Here is a 14,728-nt window from a genome sequence, read left to right as displayed (position 1 = left end):
TTTTGAGGAGGGGGGAGTGCCCAGGCTTCTTTTAGATTCTCTGGAACATTGCCAGTTGAGAAGTTATTGATCAGTGCCCTAATGAAAGGGGCAAGCTCTTTGGCACAGTCTTTTATGAAAGAGGCAGGGCATATGTCTCCTTGGCATCTGGATGGTTTTAAGCCTTTAATAATTTTAGTAGTTTCAGTGGTCGTGACCCGGGAAAATTCAAACCAGGGAGTGGAGATAGTGGATGGTGGCCGCTAGTCTAAAGGCTAGTCAGCTGATGAGTTAGATTATTTAGTTCGGATTTTGTTTGAAGAAGGGAGATTTTGTTGAGGAGTGCGTTTTGGATGTTCCTGCACTAAGGGAGGTCTTTAACGCAGTTGTCTGGTGAGGGAGCCGGTGTTTCACGTTCACGTAAGATAGCGAAGAGCTCTCTTGTGCCTGAATTTGCTTTTATAATTCTTTTGTTGTAAGTAACACTTTTAGTATGGAGAATGGACTGTTTGTATTTTTTGGATAGGGCTGTGAAGTTCTGTCTGTTCAGAGGGTATCTTTTTCCAGGCAGTCTCCACTGCTCTTTTAGTGGAGCGCAATGCTTTAAGCTCGGGGGTGTACCAGGAGTTCAGGTGGGCTCTTGGTTTAGGTTTACGGTTGCTCAAAGGTGCTACCTTGTTAATGGCTTCTAGGAGAGTTCGATTATAAAACTGAACCATGGAGGTAATTTTTAATGTTCAGGTACTCATATCAACTGCCATAGAGTTCCACAAATTTCTACCCATCTTACCAGGTAGGACATATAGGAACTCTACCCCCCCTTTTACAACACAAACACTTACTCATGTACAGCCCGCTATTAGAGAAAACAGACTAACACCCGAGCAGTATACCTGACGTGTCCCAATACAATGGTCAGATGAGGTCAGGCATTTACTGACCATCAAACACACCTGACTTCTATCAGGCAAAGCTCAAGAGCACACTCTGAGTGAAGCAAAGCACATGAGGAAACAGCAGTTTCGAGACGGCAGCTGAACGAGAGAGGAAAGACGGCAACACAGAAGAGGATTGCAGGGAGGGAAGGTTTGCTTGAACTTTTAGGAACTAATACTTTCCAAAGACTTTGAGAATAGAAAACATAAGACCAGGAAACCAGGCTGAAGATTCCTGAATTGTGTGTTGGAGCTACCTGGAGCCCTCCCATGTCAATAGTCAAGCCAGGGAGAAGCGCCAGCCACTGTGGTACCGCCCTTGGCTACAAAACAAAGCTGCGTCAATGAATCAACACAGCCGGTGAGTTGGGGAGACCGATACAAGACTGGGCTGTGATGAAACCAAGTTTGCAAGCAGCAACATTGTATGGTGTGCGCTGGAAAGAAAATTGTTAAAACACGTGTGATAAGAGACGCAAGTAAAATTGAAGTGCTGATGAAATATTGAACTTTAAAAGCAAGATACGGTCGCTTTGGCAGAGTGGTACAACACCGCGTGGGTGCTCAATCAAAGGTCTCTATAAGGTATCCAGCTGAGAATTGGCAAAAGTAAACTGAGAAAAAGCTTACATCAAGAAGGGAATGAGTAATTATGAATGGAAGTAGTCATGCAACTGGTATTGCAAATTCCTGCGCACAGGCGAAAGTCTTAGATTTTGATGAAGTCGAGAAATTTGGTCTGAGCCCGGCAGAGGGAGACCAATTGAAGATTGCCTGTCAAAGTGGGTCTGAGCCTGGCGGAGGGGGACCCAGGGTGAACAGTATATCACCTGGGAAGTTGTGTATGTGAAATCCTAAGAAGAAAGGAACTTTAATGTTTTTTTGTGTTGCATCAGGCCCTCTGAAATAAGATACTTGCAATGTCAAAGAGCCTTTGGCACAGAAGGCCCTGATGTTGAAGTTTTGTACTGAATCCTCGTGCTAGAGAAGCCAGAGAGTGTGCTAAGCTCGAGTGTGCCGCCTTGTCCTATGCTGCAAAGAACGTGGGGAAGAGAAGCCAACGGCTTGAATATCCTGGCACATCATTTCTTGAACACTTTCCTTTTGCATAACATTGGTTCCCACACTGTTTGTTTTTAGAAGTAAGGATTGGCAATAAGTTTATTAGTATAGGCCCTTTTATTTTGACTGACTCGACTAGGACTGCGTTAATATTATTTGATGGTCGTAGCTTGCTCTCATCTTTAGATTTGGGTTTAGATAGGAGTTTTTCAAACCCAATTGAAGTTCAAATAAAAAACCCTTGAACTGTGATCACTCATGTCTGTCTTACTGTTTGATACCTTGCCTTCCTTATACAAGGCAACTGTCAGAAGTGACAGAGCTACACAATGGTTATATAAAAGTGAATGCGTGAAGCACAAAGGGTAAAGGGAATAGGTAAGAAGGGATGAACCAGTTCTTCCAAGAGCCATTCATGTAAATCATCCCAGTGAGGGAGAGTTCATTAATGAGTACTACGGTAGATGCATGAGGACAGTGCCATTTCAGAAAATGACCAACCATAGCACCACGGGTGATGTCTACATATCATAGGGGGCTTAGACGCCACTGGTTCTAATGAAGGCACCAGAGTGGGAGCAGACAATCACTCAAAATAAGATGCAAGGTAAAGGATCTTTAAAGCAGCCCACACTTCAGAAGAAACTCTTTGAAAGATTGTAGACATAGGAGGACTGCCTGCGTGCTGTCTTGCAGAAAACATGGTATAAATGTTGTACTGAACTCACCATCACTATACATTTGTTGATGGTCGAAAAGCAAAATGCATGATGTGATGTGGTCAGTAATGGAGAGGTTAAGAACAAGGTGGCAACACTCTCTTGGTCTATCAAGTTTTCATCTGTCTCCTTTTCACTCATCTGAGTACACTGCAAGCAGATCTTTGCTCAACAAAACTTCTTCCATGACCATGGTTGTAGTTTATCATCATCCACTGATTCTATGGTCCAAGTATTGCAATGCGATTTCAATCCGCGGCTCGGTGATGCTTCTAACTCTGTGGCATGTAATTATCCCATCCAGGTGCCAAACTTCAGTTTTTCAAATTGGTATTCAGGCTGACTCGCTTCCATGTCCACCAACACCCTGGATTTGTTTTGTTTATCTACAATCTATCCCCTATCTATGTCACAACTACTAGACAGTTCTGGTTGGATCACTACTTGATATTTGGTCTCCTCTCTAACCAATTAAGGAAACCGAGAGCGATAATAATAGACCACATTCACCTTCCACCTACAGACCATTGAAGAATATCAATACAGATTAATTTGCCAATATTGTCTCGCCTCCACTAGCAATTGGAAGACAATCCTAGAGAACTTCCATGTTGAAATAACTGGGTATGTGTATAACGTAGCACTGCTAACGACCAGGATTGCCAACCCCTCCATCAAGGCAGAATTTACCAACCGGTACAGATTGGTATCTAGTAATGATCCCGAATAGAAAACAGAGAATAACTTGTTTACCGAAACGGAAATACCGAAAGAATATTGCATTTTTGTTTTAAAATATATATGGGGTGAGGTAAAGGGGTAAAAAGGGGTGGGGATTGGGGAGGGTTTAGAAGCACAGGGAAACAAGTGTTAGGGTGAGGACACCCCACATTTTAAAAAAAATGAAATTTTTTATTTTGGGTAAAAAAGATTTGGTGAAAAAGTATTCTCTGAAATCACATAGATCTGACCAGATTGTGCAGAAAAATGGATCGAAAACTGGAAGAAAAAAAATTCCCTGAAGACGATTAGATATCTTGCAAGCACCAAACCCACAAATATTAGAGGTGCTCTTCGACGCACTCATAAGCAGACATTACGTAAAATCAAACTCCTCCCACTTCTGCAATACTGGGCACTGAACTGCAAACCACCTTTAATGAACGAACTGGTAACAATGAAAACAGTGTCTAATGTGAAGTTGTCTACGATTCAAAGAAAACCCTGCCCCACCAGTTTAATGTAAGACCACACTGATTTTTTTACCTTTTATCTCTCCTCTCAGGATCTGCACCACCACCTCTGAACCAATTATTGGCCATCCCAGTACTAAATATAGCGCATCCTGATCCTCTAGTCTTTGCAATTACTGCCGTATTGCTAACCTTCCCCTAAAAGGGAAAATATTGAAAAAAGTGGAACTTCTGCAGGTCCAACAATATAGGTAGGAGAACATACAATTATAGGACTACAAGTTCGATGTACATCCAACCAGAGTTACTGAATCAATGGTGCTGAACTTGAGAGAGATTCTTTGGCATTCCCTAGATGACAACCATCTTGCCGCCCTAATTCTCTGTGGCTACTCTGATATATGGTATGGTATTCTTCTTCATCGTCTTGAACATTTGATGAGGATTGGAGCAGAGGTGCTCAAATCACGTGAATATGTTCTTACCAATGGAAACTGGAACAGTGTGTGTCATATGAGAAGTTGGCACCCTATGCTGTGCATCAGGGATATTCAATTTCTCTCTGGCTCTTAAATATCTACATGAATTCCTTGACTTCAATGTTATTCCCTTTTGCTTTATTGATTGACTTTTTTGCAGATGAGTTTCAAATCATAAAGACCACACAGCATAAGATGTGTTGCACGCCATACTTACAAGATCCAGGAGTGCATGAAAGCCAGCGGCTTCTCAGTGAATGTTGACATAACAGATGTCATACTCTTTATCTCTTCTAGGAGTAGCAGTCTTCTGTTCCCTTGGCCAACCTCCCCGATTCCCCACCCAGTCCAGCCCTCCAAGATGGAAATATTGGTGCAATCTTTGTTTCGGCACTCCCCTTTGCACTTCCTGGTAAACTTCCGCGTTAAGAAAGCCAAAATCCAATTTCAGATGCAATTAGATATAATATCACTTTTGGACTTCCCCTGTAGTTTTGACTTAGTGAATGCCTTGGTCCTTCCCACCTGGGATACTGTAACAGCATTTATATAGATACCCACAAGACACTGAGCAAGCAGAATCAAATGATTCAAAATAGAGCAAATAAGGAGAGTTACTATGAGGCAGAAACATATCTCTTTGATCCAGAAGGATCTATTTTGGCTTCCTGTGGATTACCGTATAACCTTAAAGGCTGTATGCAGCACCAACAGAGTACTTCACAGAGGCACCAGCATTTAGATTTTTTAAGATCTTTTGTCAGTGTTTGAGATAGTGAGCCGTCTACCAAGGATATGTTCGCGGAGCAGTGCAGGAGGTGGGAGCCTCTGAAGACAGGTGAGTGAGGAAAAGGGATCACGCAAACCAGGACGTAGCTGCAGCTGTTACGTCGCAATAGGGAATGGCGAATGAATGAGAAATAAGGTGCAAGCTACGGTGAACCAAAGTAAATTGTATTTGATGATTACTGCGAAGTGTGAGCAAATAAGAAACTTGAAACTATTGAATAACAAACTGAATGAGAGCTTTTGGTGAGCATATGAAAGCTTTTAATAAACAAATGTGCAAAACAGCAAGTTATTGTGAAGAGCAAATACCATACATTGCATGTTAAGAGTGAACTTTATAAACCGCAATATGGAGCAAGTATGGAACATTGCTGTAGAGTGTGAGAGCAACGTGATGAAGGAAAAGAACACCACGAAGTGAACTGTATAGCTAAACTCATGGTGGCAAAATCCAGAGACTGGCAAAGAGTGAAACACGTTGGGGCAAAGACAAAAGGCTGGCAAAGAGAGAGCCAAGATTGTGAACCAGAACACAAGTGCAGGTACAGAAGAACCTGTGTGGGCAAGCAAGCCTAGAGGGAGCAATTAGGTGACCTGTAATGAGTGGACCATGCACCTAGACTGGGGATGCCCTATCTGTGAAAGCCAAAGAAACATACAGAAAGTAATTGCACGTGCCTGAAAGAGATTGCTGAAGTGAAGCAGGAGAAAGCAATCTGTATGAACTGCCAATAACTAGAAGGAGTATAATGTTGACCTGGAACTGGTTTTGAATATTGAGACACTGATCTTATGTACAAGTTGGCAATCTGGTGTGGGGGAAGGAGAATCCTAAGACTCATTTTGAACTGTGTTGTTTACTTTGGGAAAGGAACCCAGAGATTCCTTTAGAGACTTTGTGGAACTCTTTTGAACTTGGGGAAGGAAAGCTGGAAAGTAACCCCTGAGCTGGAAGAAGCTCAGAACTTTATATGGAACAATACTTCCTTTGTTGTTGACATCCCTACACACTGTTTAGCTTTAGTTGTGAGGGCAGGTATAAGTTTTGGACACAGACAGACTTTTAAGTTGAACTTGTTGACTCAGACTTTCCTTAGTTTCTTTAGGCAGGGAAATCCCACCTTAGCATAGGGAAAGTTAGGCCTTCAAGCATCCTGACATTTAAGTTAATAAACCGTTTTTATTTGAACTTTGTATCTGTTGTCTGTGTCTTACTTCATGATGCCTTCACAATCTGTGTGTGTGTTTTACTTAGGTTGTCTATTAGGTGTCATATGGCATATGAGGAGGGGCACAGAGTCTGTAGGTGTTGTTGGTTTATGTGCCCACCCATTGCCTGCCCATGCTAATCCCCATGGCCATTCCCACCAATTCCTGCTCATAACACCTCGTCATGGTTACTCTTTGAGCTCGCTTTAATCAAGCCTTACCTTCAGGCTTTGCATTTAAAGTGCCTGGCAGCATTTGTCAGTGCATTCTTCTGAGAGTTAATAACTTAATTGGAGTTGTAATCATGCAGGTGTAATAAACATGTCTTACCTGGTCTGTCTTCAGCCACTCCATGTATAAGCACTGTGTGTGTCCTTTACTGAAGTCCTGTTAAAAACAAGCATTGGCAAAGCCATTGAAGTCTTGTTTAAAACAAGCATTGGCAAAGCCACTGAAGTCTTGTTTAAAACAAGCATTGGCAAAGTCAACTTTTTTGGCTCGTGCATACGTTTTAAGCTTTTGCCAGGCACTGCTATTAGATGCTCAGGTAATTGTACCATTTTGCACCTGCTACAAACAATGGGTAGTTAATACCACTACGGCTGTGTCTGGCAAGTGCCTTTCCTCTGTCTACCCAAAAGCCCAAATAGTTGGCATTGCCAATGCTTGGTCTCTCTCCGTCTCACCTTTACTTTCACCTCTCCCTTTGCCCTTCTTTCTTTGCCCTTCCGCTTTGTAATTCCAAAACCTCTGATACTCTTATTCCTGCCTGCTCTCCCCCAGATAATAGCCCCATTGTAGCAATCAGTGCTTTACACAGATGATAAATGAAACCTATGACATGTACTATGCCCTCTTTCCAGCTGCTGCCGTGCCAGCGTCTCTTGTACATTTTTTGCATAAGTGTTGTTCATTGATGGAAATGAATAGCACTCTGAGGAGAGCTCCTCTTCAGTGTCTCATGCGCGTGAAAAAGGCTGCCATCTATAACTGTGTTAATTTTCTCATACAATAGCACCTCTGCGCGCATGTCATCAGCGCTTCCTGTTAATGAGGGCGCAACGTCAGCGACGTCCGTGCTCCTTTGTTTACATCCGCTAATGGCGACGTACTTCTTAGCCCAGCTAACTTATTACAGAAGGAGGATGCGTAGAGCATGAACTCAGAGGCAAATGGAAAAATCCATAAACTTTTAGCAGTATTTTATCAGGAATCAGGAATTAACAAGTGAGGAGTCGGTACATTCGAGTTGCTGTATTGGCCCAGTGATAGAAGAGGTGCAATAGTCAACAGCTCATTCCTCACACAAGGTTTTCATTTTCTGGATTTACTACATGGGGCAAAAGATTCAACAGTGGCAGCGTGCAGGGACGTCATTTTACCAAAATGCCAGGGGTCGTGGAAGTGACATCACAGTGCCACGCCCCCAAGAGTGACATCACAGGAAGTGATGTAATTTGACCACGTCCCCAAAGGGGGTTATGTCATTTGGCCACGCCTCCACATGACATCACAGGAATTCGCCTTATAAAGCATTGTCCCTCAGCACACTAAGAAAAATAGGGTTACGATATCAGTGTATTGTAACATTTCATAAAAGAATGGATCATCATATGTAGCAGTGTCAAGAAGGTCCATGTTGCCACGTGACGTGTATGAACCCAAATCCTCTCTTTATGTGGATCCACCCTGTTAGTTCAACAGGACTACAGAGTGTAATCACATTCTGGGGGGACAGGGACAGATAGGCGGGCATGGGGATAGGGGAAAGCCAGGATATAAGGGGCGAGGGAGAATATTTCACCAGAAAACATGTATGGCATCCACAGTTTTTAATGATTTTGGCACTTACCCCATTTTCTTGTTTCATGTACTTCATTACTCCTGCACCAAACAGCCAGGCGCCTCTGATTTGCATCTCCTTCAGAACCTAGAGCCGAGTTTAAAATGGGTTTGATGAGTGCATTGGCAAATACTGCTGCCTGATCATCTTCCTGTATCTCTTCAAAGTGCTTGCAGAACTCAAGAGGAGAAAACATTTCAAGTTCTTGTTTCTATACGTTACTAGCATCGCACTCACTTTCAAAACAAGTATAATTTGTTTGTTTCAGGTACAGATCCTACCAAACAAGGTCTGCAGAAGTATACAGCAAAGAAGTGAAAGGCAGAAATGTTCAGGGACGAGGAAGGAAGCTAGAAAGGAAGAAATGTAGAGTAGTCGAGGAAGAGATGAAGGGAATGGGCAAACACAGAGACAAGTAGAGAAGTCATAATTATCTGTACAGACAGAAGGAAGCGGTACAGAAATAAAGAGGTGGGGGGGCGTGCTAAAGATGGGGACACAGAGAAAGAGAGAGAAATATTGCTGCAAGGATAGCCGGGAACAGAAAGAGAAAGACACAGGGGGCTGGGGGTGAACCTGGATTAGTGAAGTAAGGAAAGAGAGAGTGAGAGCGACAGAGAGCTGAACGGGTCAGGGAATAGAGAGTGAGGGACAGATAGCGAAGCACGCAGGGGAGCGACGGGCACCTGTAGATGGGTCTATTTCTATGGAATGGACAGCAGCGGGTGTAGCTTCTGGTTAGAAGCCCCTTATATGTGGTTTATAGCAAATAACGCCACGGTGGGGGTTGCCACGTGCACTGGGATAGACGGCCAGTGGGTGTGGTCTGCAGTTCAATGCTGGCAAGTTTTCCTTAGTTCAGGGGCTATTTGTAGCTTCTCAGATCGAAAAACTGTAGTTTTTTTTGCGCCACGGTGGTGAGGGCTGAACCTACCTCTTAACCCTCACAGCCTCAATCCCTCCACTCTTGCAGAGAACGCATGAACGTACATTGCTGCCCATATATCTGTTAGCTTTGAAGGGGTTGCTGAACACATGCTGTAGGTTTGCCCCGAGCGAGCAGTGAATATTCCCTGAACACGTGTGCCGGTGCTCCGGGGGCCACATTGGGGTTTGGGGGTGCCCCTTCAGGCGCAGGCCCCCTCACTGTGTCGGTGAAACTACCAACATCCTCAAGACTTTGTAAATGTAGCCTAAACTGCCCTGGACATGACAAACACCCTCACAAATTCTTACAGAAGGGAAAAGACAGGAAGAACATGAAACAACTGTTTCTTTCCAAAAACAATGGAGAGACATTGTTTACTGGGTAACACCTGCACCAGAGAAATAGAAGGTAGAAAGTAGAATAGGTTAAATTGGTGAATTGAATATGGGGTGATGGGGGTGGGGGCGATGAAGCCCTTTGTGTATTAAATAATGCATGCTGGGATTTCCTAACTGATTGCAGTGGCAGGCCCCAGGGATTGTGATCAACGTAGGCGTGCAGTGAGGAGTACCCCGCCCCATCTCACAGTGCGCCCCTTCTGTCAAAGCAGCGCTGCCAAAAGGCTGGTTACCATTTCTAGGACATGGCAGCCGTAGCATGGCCAGAATTTAGATGACCGAGCGAGGAGGGGGGGGCGCAAAGCTAGCCACGTATTCATGCACAGCAGCCCTGTGTCCCCCCTCATGGTCAACGCCACTGCATTGCCCGCCTGGCCTCCTAGGCAAAGGTTCATGCAACACAACAGCTGGACTTCACCCTCGCCCTTTGGCCTTGTTTCATGAACATGCACACTATTTGGACCTCCCCGCATAAGTAGTATTCAATGTACATCTTTTCTTAACGGCTAGGGGTTAACGTGGCACTTCCTGTCATTTTACAGCACCAAGAAGTCTTTCCATGGTGCTTCTTGGCGCTACATCTAAAGCAGAACGAACTTTGATCATGGCACATCTCTCACCCTTCGCTTGGAGAAGGTTGAAAGAGGCTCTGTCTTGAACGGTGGCGCTGCTCTCCAAGCATAGAAGTTTGGGGGGGAAGGAGGGTATTATTTAACCCCATTGTTTGTGGTCCCATTCTGGAGCGCACAGCCCTAATATTGGGTTTGAAATCCGTCACCGGGGTGTTTCTCTTAGGAATGGCAGACTTTTTGACTAACAGGGCAGGCATCATGTTGGCTTATTAAACCTCACAAATAGAAGAGCACTCTTTGAGCCTAGTAATTCTAAAAATACGGGTGCGGAGGTGATAAAGCAATCGCCTGGCTCTAGAGAGCAGAAGGAGTAATGCAGACTGTCCTCAGCCCAACACCTCCGCCGCCACATAACACGCCGAGCTACAACGCTCATTAAGAATTAACAATGTGCAGCCTGTTTCTAAAGTACGGGGGGCCTGTGCCAAGAATCGAAGGGGGGGAGTGTCTGCAGGCCACTACATTACTGATCCCAAAACTCGCTGCTGCCTGCGTGTCACGGCCGCAGCCGAGCGCCTGCCGGGCCTTGCCACGGCCACAGGCAAGCACCCGCTGGGCCTTGCCACGGCCGCAGGCCAGTACCCTGCGCGGTGGCGGCTTTGAACTGCCAGCGGTGGCCTAGGCCAGACCCTGCGATGCGGCAGCACAGAGCATTCGAAACACATGAACACACCCGCCCTGACCTCAACCTGGGCTTGAAGCTGCAGAGGCGCGGCGGTCGCAGGCGAGGCCGAGGGCACCAACCATGCACAACAAACGCAGTGACGTGATGCAGCAACTAATAGCCACCCAGCACACACACCCTCCCCGATCGAGCCAGTCAGACACACAGTCAGCCACACTACCAGTGCCACCCACCCCCAAACAGTAAACTACTCACGTTTTTAGCTGGCCTTCTTGCCTCCTGGACACAGGAGGAGCACGTGACTTCTTCTGCAGGAAAACAGTACAAAATGGAGGACCCACGAGCACGCAGCACAGCATGCTCGAAGCTGTGGCCATGCCCCCTCCTCCTTTGATTGGACGAATGCGACCTCTGGCGACCCCTAAATGACGTCCCGGGCAGCGCGAGGGCAGGTGCAACTTAATGTTAGCACGGAAGTGTCTGCCAATGACAGTCAACCATGTCACCCACTGGTTAAGGAGGAGGCCCAGGTAGAATTTGGAGTGTTCTGCGCCACCTCAGGGGAGAAGAAAGTGTTAGCCTGTTACAGTGGAGAAATGGAGCAGGGCTCATTTAAGGGTGACGGACCAGAGACAAGGGGGGTAGGCGGGAAAAGGGAGGAAGGGGATGGAACAGGGAAGGAAGGGGCAGTTGTAATAGAGAGAAATAAAGGGAAGGTTGAGACACTTCATGGGTCATATGTTCGTTATTGGGGCTATGCTTGGTGTGATGCTGCCCCTTTAAGCGCTGCATGCACGTGGCGGAGTGACTTTGCACTCTGCCGCGTGCAGTATTAATAAAGGGGGTATTCCCGGCCGCGCAGAGCGACCGGGGAGCCCGAACCACACAGACATGTCCTTGTGAGGTCTATAGCGGGAGGAGGCTCACAGACATCAGTGTGTCCGCAGGGCGCACTACAACACTTAGGGCCTAACATAGCCGCCTGTGCTTTCAATCTCTGCAACAACAACCATTGATTGCTGGATCCCTCCAGCTATTGGCGTGTGAGAGTCAAAGCACAGCCAATGTCAGGGGTTTGAGCAACCCAATGCCCTTGACCATGCAATATGCAGGGGGTGTACTGCCTGGTCATGCCGGCCTTAGTGCAGGGCTGCCCTGGCGACCACCTGGGGTGCCATTAGCACACGCCAGGTTGGGGGAGTCTCTCAAGGGCTCCCCCGAGCAGGAGTGGTGGGAGAAGGCACAACAGGTGCCCTATTGAAATTAAATGCAACCTGCTCTTGTGCTGGCGCTGGGGTTTCCAGCACGGGAGCAGGGCACATTTAATAACAATAGGGAGGGGGGAGTTAAAAATAAATGTGTGCGCCACCCCACTGCCAGCATTGACCAGAAGTCCACATTTTTGTTTCACAGCCCGGGGAGCTGCCGCCTCTAAGACCCGTCCTGCCCCTTGTCCTCAGCTGCAAAGGAAGGAAGGGTAAAGGTATAATAAAGTGGGGAGACCACAGGACTCGGGGAACATGGCATGGCCTTCTCAACTACAATCTCACCTGTTCTAGATCCTCTGGTTCCTGCATTTGTACTTTGGGATGTACGGCACTACCATATACAGACAAGGCCCCTTTAATTTGACAGATCCTTTCATAACAAATCTGTCAAATAGACAAGAACTCACAGGAGCGCAACCACAAGCCCTTCAGCTGCTATCACCCTGCTGAGCGTAAGGATTCAAAGTCGGTGCTCGAAACGCAATATAAACCATACCTAACCCACTTCGAACCTATGGACACAACACCACAGCCTTAATCACTACCACATATTGAGTGTGAGCTTGACCAACATCCACAATCTGCAGAAACATTCCGTGCACTTATTTCTCCATATGACCATTTCACAAACAATTTTATAACATTGAGGAACTTTTTTGAGATATCATAGGCCTGTACCTTGGCGACCAAATCGGGGTTACTTGGTGATTATTAGCCTTTTTAGGGTTTGTGTCTTTTGTGGTTGGTTCTTTGTCGCATGAGTGTAGGTCACTACGGAGACACTGAGTTCCTCTACTCCGTTTGTAAACTGTAGGAAAAGTTGCAACTGTGCCTGCACTTATTTGCGCCAAGATAAATTACTGGTGTATTTCCTTTTGCTATGAATGACAAATCCAAAAGTTCTGTTGTATTTGATAAAGTTTTTTATTTAGAATTTTCAGCCCCTCTTGGATGACACGTGTTTCGGCGTACAACCTGCGCCGTTTTCAAATCCGGGACTTTAATGTGTCATTACGGTTCATACAAAGAATAATGTTCTTGTTGTAAATGAAGCACTTTTAGTCTTGGGCTCACTCCCACCTGAAAATTCTGATGCTCGCGCTACAAGCTTGGGTTTGTCAAATAGGTTTGAGTTACACTACACACATACTTGTGCCACACACAAATACATAAGCTGCGTCATCCGTTCACACTAAAACCATTAGAGTGGGTGTAAATGAAAAAAACGACTGTTCACCAACTTATAGCACCGACCCCACACACACTACCCACGATACACAAACATCTAATTGTTCCACCTCGTATTGGTGAAACATTCCCCCTGCGCAAGGCCACAATCGAAAGAAAAAAATAACTGTAGTGTATAAATGTCATTGCTCTGGTTGAAGGAAATATGTTTGCGAAGAATTGGGCAACATAAATACTCATAATAGAACATAGTAAACCACGAGACAAATGCTTCCTGAGCCATTGTTCAATAAATGTCTTGCAGGGAAAAAAGCATTTTAGTCTTCTAAAAGTTCTTACAACAAGGCTGCACTTTGCTGTGGCTATATTAACTAGTGACTTGTCTCAAATGTCTAAGGCCCACCAGTCAAAAAAAGTACTGCTGCAAAACAGATGTTATCTTCATCACATAAAAACTATAAACGCAATGTTGTTTTTTCAAATGATGAAAAGGGGATCCCACAAGTACACTGCACCCAAGACACACACAAAATGTACATATATACACAAATATGTACAAATCAATATACTTGGTTATGAAAATGACATTCATTAAAACAGTAATCTTGCTAAACAGAGTATCATTTCATCTGTAAACCATTCCTATCAAAACAATCACCTCACTACACAACGATCAATATTTCTTGCATTATATTACTACAAAATCGATGTTCCCCACTGCCTTATCTTAATGTGCAAGTTACATAATTTCATGTGCGGAAAAACACTGAAAATAACTTAAAATTAACCCTTATGTATGTAAAGCATAGCATGAACTAAGAAAACAGATTTTTCTACCAAAGCTAGTAAAAGGACAGCACTACAATAATCAAATATGGTAAGTTATACCTAACACACACTCACCCTATTGTAAGTGAAACTGTTTTTTATTTTTTATTGTGAATTCAAATTCGAAAATTTTATTTTTTATCACATTCCAAATTCATAATACAAAGTTACCTCCATCTTTTCCTCATTCAGAATATTGGAGTTTACATGTCCAAATTCAAATCTAAAATCAAAGAGAATACACCAAATCATCTAGTTCGTCATGTAGGTTCTCCCCCCCATCCATTCTATTAGAAAAAGTCTCCACTTAAGTAATCCAAGATTCTATTATTCAAGATTGACAGTTCCTTGCGATTGTTCGTTATTCTGTAGAGCCTTTAGAAGTGTGTCTATGAATCTTATTCCAGCGCATGTAAAGCGTTCATTTTGTCCGCTTCTAAAGTATTCCCACCATTCATTCGTAGTTTTTGCTTGGAACAATTTCATAAAACTACCAAGCCATTTTTGCCATTTTTTAGATACTGTGGTACATTAAAATAACAGATGTTGTGTAGTAAAGTGAAGTAAGTGAAACTGTTGCACAATGTGCCACGAGTCAAAAACAACACGTTGCACCCCCAAAGCTGATGTTGAGATCAAGTGAGGCATTTTCC

Source organism: Ambystoma mexicanum, chromosome 6q, assembly GCF_040938575.1.
Source record: "Ambystoma mexicanum isolate Mex_15411 chromosome 6q, UKY_AmexF1_1, whole genome shotgun sequence".
In the NCBI taxonomy this organism is placed as follows: Eukaryota; Metazoa; Chordata; class Amphibia; order Caudata; family Ambystomatidae; genus Ambystoma; species Ambystoma mexicanum.
This window is presented reverse-complemented; position numbering follows the sequence as displayed.